This window comes from Ailuropoda melanoleuca, chromosome X (assembly GCF_002007445.2).
Source record: "Ailuropoda melanoleuca isolate Jingjing chromosome X, ASM200744v2, whole genome shotgun sequence".
Lineage (NCBI taxonomy): Eukaryota > Metazoa > Chordata > Mammalia > Carnivora > Ursidae > Ailuropoda > Ailuropoda melanoleuca.
Genome location: NC_048238.1, coordinates 52,850,248 through 52,856,695, shown reverse-complemented (window position 1 = coordinate 52,856,695; position 6,448 = coordinate 52,850,248). Strand labels below are relative to the sequence as shown.

At 41.0% G+C, this 6,448-nt stretch overlaps 1 pseudogene; it reads left to right on the top strand.

Annotated features, from left to right (window-relative positions):
- Positions 1–404: 404 nt before the first annotated feature.
- On the top strand, positions 405–2,315 carry LOC100475927 (annotated as a pseudogene).
- Positions 2,316–6,448: the final 4,133 nt, after the last annotated feature.

Here is a 6,448-nt window from a genome sequence, read left to right as displayed (position 1 = left end):
TCTGGGGAGGGAACCATCACTTCAGGCTGGAGGCCTGACCTGGGTATGAAAGAGGGTGCTTTTGTGTATTCTCTTTCACTCTGATTTCTGGTTATTTTTCCCCTCCCTTTCACGTGCAGCGATTCTCAATTCAGAATCATCTCGAAATAAATCAGCCCCGTCTTCCACCCCAATCTCAAACTTTGCCTGCGTGCTAACATCACTAATGGCGTATCAGGTTTTTGTTACCGTGCAGCAAATTGCCACAAATTTCACGGCTTACACCGCCACGTAGCACTCGCGCCGGCTTTGGGCGAGGGAACGGGAGTCGCGCTCTGGCCGCCGCCGCCGCCACCGCCACCCGCCGCGCCGCCGCCGCCGCTGGAAAATGGCTCCAAGGGTTAAATGAAGCTGGAGAAACACACATGGATGTATGTAGCATCGCAGGCTTCTCCAGATGTTCGGGAATAACATTCCAGAGAGAGACTGAGCCCCGGGGGATTAGAGAACGAGTCATCACGAAGAAAAGTAGTCTTAAAACCTTCCAGAAATCTTTGAACCTGAGTCAAAGTAAACGAGACACTGACTTCATGGGAGGACAATAACCATCCCTGGCCAGTGTTTGGAAACCACGATTCCTTATTTGGTAGCGGCTAAGGTAGAGAGATGATCAGCTGTGCTCTCAACAGTGGAGATGAAAAAGGTGGAAAAAATAGATCAAAGAGTCAAAGCTTAATGGGTACATGAAAAAGGCTGCTTTCTGCAGAACAAAAGCAGAAAGGCAAGGGGAGCACACCCTCTGGGAGCTCTGCCAGATGAGGATACCTTTTCCTCTCCTCAGCACGGGTAGTCTGTAAAGATGCGAGAGCTCAAAGACCAATGAGGTCCACTTCCCTTAGCAATCATCACTGCAGTCCTACCCTGTGGCCTCTTGACCCACCAACTCCTAGGAGAGGTGTATAAAATGGAGGAGGCGAGAGTCACAGCTTTGGTTCCTTCTTCCAATCCAAGTCCAGCACGGAATGATGTTTGAAAAGATTTTCACAGTCTTCAGCCTGGCACTGTGTGCCAAGAACAAAATAATTCATAAAGGAGGTCAGAATCCCAGAATGGAGGCTTGCGACGTCCCCTCAATGAACACATGTCTGTAGTTAGTGGACATACACTTCAATACTGCATTTGGTGTTCTGGATCCTTCCAAAGGTGGAAGGATCATCTAGTTATTGTCTGGTTAGTTCTTCTCCCATGGAAGTTTCTGCAGTTCCTTCTCAAGCGGGGAAGGGCGGGGGGACTCTTTCTCTGAAAATGGAAGTCAGGTAGACCAGGGCCCTACAGTCATTGCCCCAGAGATCTTTGTGGATCAGTCTGTGAATGGCTTGTTGACACCATAGGCATCACATTGCAGAGCCCAAGAGCAAGACATGATGATGTCCCCCCCACGCTCACCATTGCTACCTCCGATGCAGAATAATCAAATCCAAAGGAACTTAGGCGGACTCACCGGCACAGATGTCCTTGTGTCTAAAATTCTGTGCTATCGGGGCACCTGGGTGGCTCAGTCGGTTAAGCATCTGCCTTCAGCTCAGGTCATGATCACAGGGTCCTGGGTTCAAGCCCTGTGTCAGGCTCCCTGCTCAGCGGGAAGTCTGCTTCTCCCCCTCCCTCTGCCACTCCCCCCACCCGAGTGTGCACATGTGCTCTCTCTCTCTCAAATAAGTTTCTTAAAATCTTTAAAAAATAAAATAAAATTATGTGCTATCATCTGAATTTTGATCCTGACTCTGCTCCTGGGGTTGCAAGAGTTTATGACTCAGTGAAAAGTAGTGGTCTTATGGTTGTGACAAGCCTTACAGAGTTGCTGAAAAAAACTTGTGAAATAAAGGTGGTACTGGGAACCAGTCACATGCTGGGTGGCAGAAGGGAATCTAGTAAATGTGCCATATGGTTATTTCCTTGTTCTGGATAGTTCTGATGACTGTTACCTTTTAAGCTTGAGCTCTCGCTCCCATGGTGAAAACACTTCACACTAGAATTGAGCACTCAAACGGTAGGTTTCGCTTTGATGAACAACCAGATGTGCATGGACAATTCCTGCTCTAATTAAACATTCAGCCAGGGACTCTGAAAATGGAGCTTTGTGTTATTCAGGGCCTTCGTTGCCTGAATCTGCAATTCACCCGGTCAGACTTACCAGTTGAGGTTCATGATTCATGCAGGTGTGCTCTTTGTACTACCTGTCTCATTTTGCTCTGTTTCTGTATACCAGAAGAGACTTAATTCAAAAACCGCCTTTACCAAACAAAATGAAGGATTAGTGACAGGAGAAGCATTCATGAAAATGAGGAGAACCCTGATCTTGCACTTTGAGTTCAAGAAAAAAATTGCAACACAGTTTACAAATTTTCATTGCTGTTAAAATCTTTTGCTGCTGCAACTCTCAGAGTTTTCTAGGAGAAGAGTAATCAATTTGTTTAGGGGTGGGGAAGTGTCAGCAAGGTGTCCTGCGTTTGCTTTTGGTTCTTTAAAAAGGAAAGTCTTGAGATTTTAGAAGTGTGAATTATCTTCCATCATGGGCAAAAAAAAAAAAAAAAAGCACGATGTGAATTACCAGATTCTCCTTAATCCACGACCCCCCACCATCCTGAGCTCCTATCCGCTGTGATTTTTATGGATTGAGAGCACATTACACATGTATTCAACCCAAAGTAAAGTTGAATGAAAGTTTTAGGATAAAAATTGTTGTCTCCTTAAATGGCCTATTTTCAAAAGGCAGTGTTAAACAGACATACTCATGTGACAAAATGCAGAATTTACATAAACACTGAAAATGATTTTTAATCTCATAGCTTAGAAAGATTTAGAATTGTGCGTTAGCAACACTCTTCTCTATTATTTTTAGGATTGTGCTAATTTTCTGGTTGTGAAAAGTTGAATTTTTCTGTTGCCTTCATTTTCATCTAGTCGTTTGTGTATTTTTTAATAACTTTACATTTTAAAAAATCTTAAAGAAACGTATGCCACCAATTTAGAAATTGTTGCCTTTTCTGTCATTTAACTCTGATACAAATTGACATAACATATAAAGACCCATGGAACTAGAACTATTATTAAAGAAATATTACATGATGTTAGATTCCTATGATGGCAATTTTTTTGTTACTTTACTTTGGCAAACATTTTCTCTTAACTTCTTCAGCTTAGTCAACAATTTCTTAGGGGGAACCTGATTGTACAACTCATTTTCATAAATGGATTGGATTCTCTTACAACATTCCACTTTTCATCAAGTTTTTAATTGATTTACATATAAGGAAAACATTGTTTTGCGGCTGGATTCATATTTTTCATTAATGTGGTCACTGGTAAAAGGTGCTAGATTTGACCCCTGCCCCCACCAAATACTCTAGCTCCAAAAATGTGGAAAATGTGAAGCATTGTAAGAAAAATGCTAAAACCATCTCAGATATACAGAAGTCTTTTTGCCTTACTGTATATAGTGCCATTTTTAAAAAGTTTGTCCGTTTCCTTTTAATTTAGCTAAATCTTGGTTAATTTGGAGTCATTAGTTAATCATTTTACCTCTGACTCAGTAGTCGGGGGGTATCCCTAATATTTTTTAGTTATTTCTAAATGTAGAATGTTTATTCATTGCACGGTGCTATAACATAGTGCTTTGAGATTACCCAGTGCGAACATGTTTCCAGTTACACAGCCTTAAAGGGAAATGTTTCTAAGATGAAAGATGTAATTTAAGATGTTTCTTCCTTTGTCACTTAGTTTTCTCTATCCTCTTGTGAACACAAGGGTAAAACTCTTAAGTTAAACCCGTGACTTTGTCATTCAAACATATCTGTATTCCCACTTTTTTCTCTATTTGTGTTCTTAAAGTCAGAATTGAGATATTACCAAGGAAAGGCATAAAACCATAATATCATGGTACTATGTGTTTCAACTAAAAGGGGAGAAGGTAATTAATTAATTTTGGTGGAACGTTGATTGTACCTTGTTAGGGAGGCTACTCTTTCATCTTCTGATATATTTTCACCTAGTAAGATGGAACATGGGATATTGTAAAAATATAATTTAAAGTTTCACTACAAACTATTTGGATTAAGAATCATTATGAAGTTGTAAAATTGTTGTCCAATTCACGTAAGACATTTTAAATGACTTTTTTGCGAAGCTACTTGTTTTTTAAATAAAATAAAATAAAATTCTCAACAGGATACTAGCTAATAGGATCCAACTGAAAGAGTCATTCACCACCACCAAGTGGGATTTCTTCCTGGGCTTCAGCGGTGGTTCGACATATGCCAATCAATCCACATGACACGCCACATTAATAAAAGAAAAGATAAGAACCATATGATCCTCTCAATGGATGCAGAAAAAGCATTTGACAAAATGCAGCATCCTTCCTTGATAAAAACCCTCCAGAGTGTAGGGAGAGAGGGAACATACCTCAACATCATAAAGGCCATCTACAGAAGCCTCACAGCGAATATCATCCTCAACGAGGGAAAACTGAGAGATGTTCCCCAAAGATCAGGAACAGGACAGGGATGCCCACTCTCACCACTGTTGTTCCACAGAGTACTAGAAGTCCTAGCCCCAGCAATGTCCACAAAAAGAAGTAAAATGTATCCAACCAGCAAAGAAGTCAAACTTTGATTCTTCGCAGACGACCTGATACTCTATGTAGAAAACCCGAAGACTGCACCCTAAAATTCCTAGCACTGATGCAGGAATTCAGCAAAGTTGCAGGATATAAAATCAACACACGAAGTCTGTTCCAAAGCTATTTATTTTTAAACAACTTTTTGAAGTATAGTTGCCACACAATGTTACATTAGTTTCAGATGTAGAACAGCGAGTCAACAACACTACACATTGTGCTGTGCTCACCGCAAGTGTAGCTACCGACCTTCAGCACAGAGCACATTCCAATCCCCAGGGGCTATATTCCCCGGGCTCTCCCTTTCATCTTCATGACTTACTCATTCCCTAGCGGAAAGCCTGGACCTCCCACTCCCCTTCACCCGTTTGTCTCTTCCTCCCACCGCCTCTCCCTTCTGGCAACCACCAGTTTGTTCTCTGCGTTTATGAGTCTGTTTGTACTGTTTTGGGCTGTTCATTTATTTTGTTGGCTTTCATTTTAGATTCTACACGTAAGTGAAATCATATGGTATTTGTCTTTCTCTGCCTGACTTATTTCACCTCGCATTATACCCTCTAGTTCCATCCATGTTGTCACAAATGGCAAGATCTCCTCTTTGTGGCTAAGTAATATTCCTTTAGACATATTATATGTATGTCACGTCTTCTTGATCCATTCATCTATCGATGGACACTTACTATAGAGAGCAAACTGATGGTTACCAGAAGGGAAGGGGGTAAGGGGATGAGTGAAATAGGTGATGGGGATTAAGGAGTGCACTTGTGATGAGAACTGGGTGATGTATAGAATTGTTGAATCATTCTATTGTACACCTGAAGCAAATATAACACTGTACATTAACTATACTGGAATTAATTTTTTTTAATTTTAAAAGATGGACATTTGGGTTGCTTCCGTATCTCAGCTAGTATAAATAATGCTGCAATAAATTACACAGGGTGCGTATATGTTTTCAAATCAGTGTTTTTGTTTTCTTTAGGTAAATACCCAGTAATGGAATTACTGGATCATATGGTATTTCTATTTTTTAATATTTCTAAGGTTTATTTATTCATTTTAGAGAGAGAGAACGAGTATACAAGCAGGGTGGAGGAGGAGAGGGAGAGAGAAGCAGACTCCCTGCTGAGTGTGGAGCTCAACGTGGGGCTCCATCTCATGACCCAAGATCATGACCTGAGCCGAATTCGAGAGTCAGATGCTTAACCGACTGAGCCACCCAGGCCCCCCTCTATTTTTAATTTTTGAAGAACCTCCACACCAGGTTGCATTCCTACCGACAGCGCATGAGGGTTCCTATTTCTCCACATCCTCACCAACGCTCGTTATTTCTTGTCATTTCGATTTTAGCCCTTCTAAGTGGTGTAAGCTGGCATCTTATGGTGGTTTTGATTTATGTTTCCCTGATGAGGAGTGATGTTGTGCATCTTTTCATGTGTCTGTTCACCATCTGGATGTTTGTAACACCTTCTTTGGAAAAGGACTTATTCAGGTCCTTAAACAATTTAAAATATATCTAGGATGAGGTAAATTTCTTGTGCATCTATATTCGGTGGCAGGTATTGTCAGAGAGCCACTGCACATTAATAGCAGCTATTGAAATAACCTCTCCATGTTTCTAGAAGCAATGACATGTATTATTTGTGAAATCATGGTACACAAAGGTCTTTGCACTTGCTCTGAACCCCATTTCATCATGTGTACATAGTCTCTTCCTCAGGTTTTCCTCATGTGATACCATGTACATAAAATCTAGCTCTTTACTGTTGAGTTAAAATTATTCTGATTTTCATG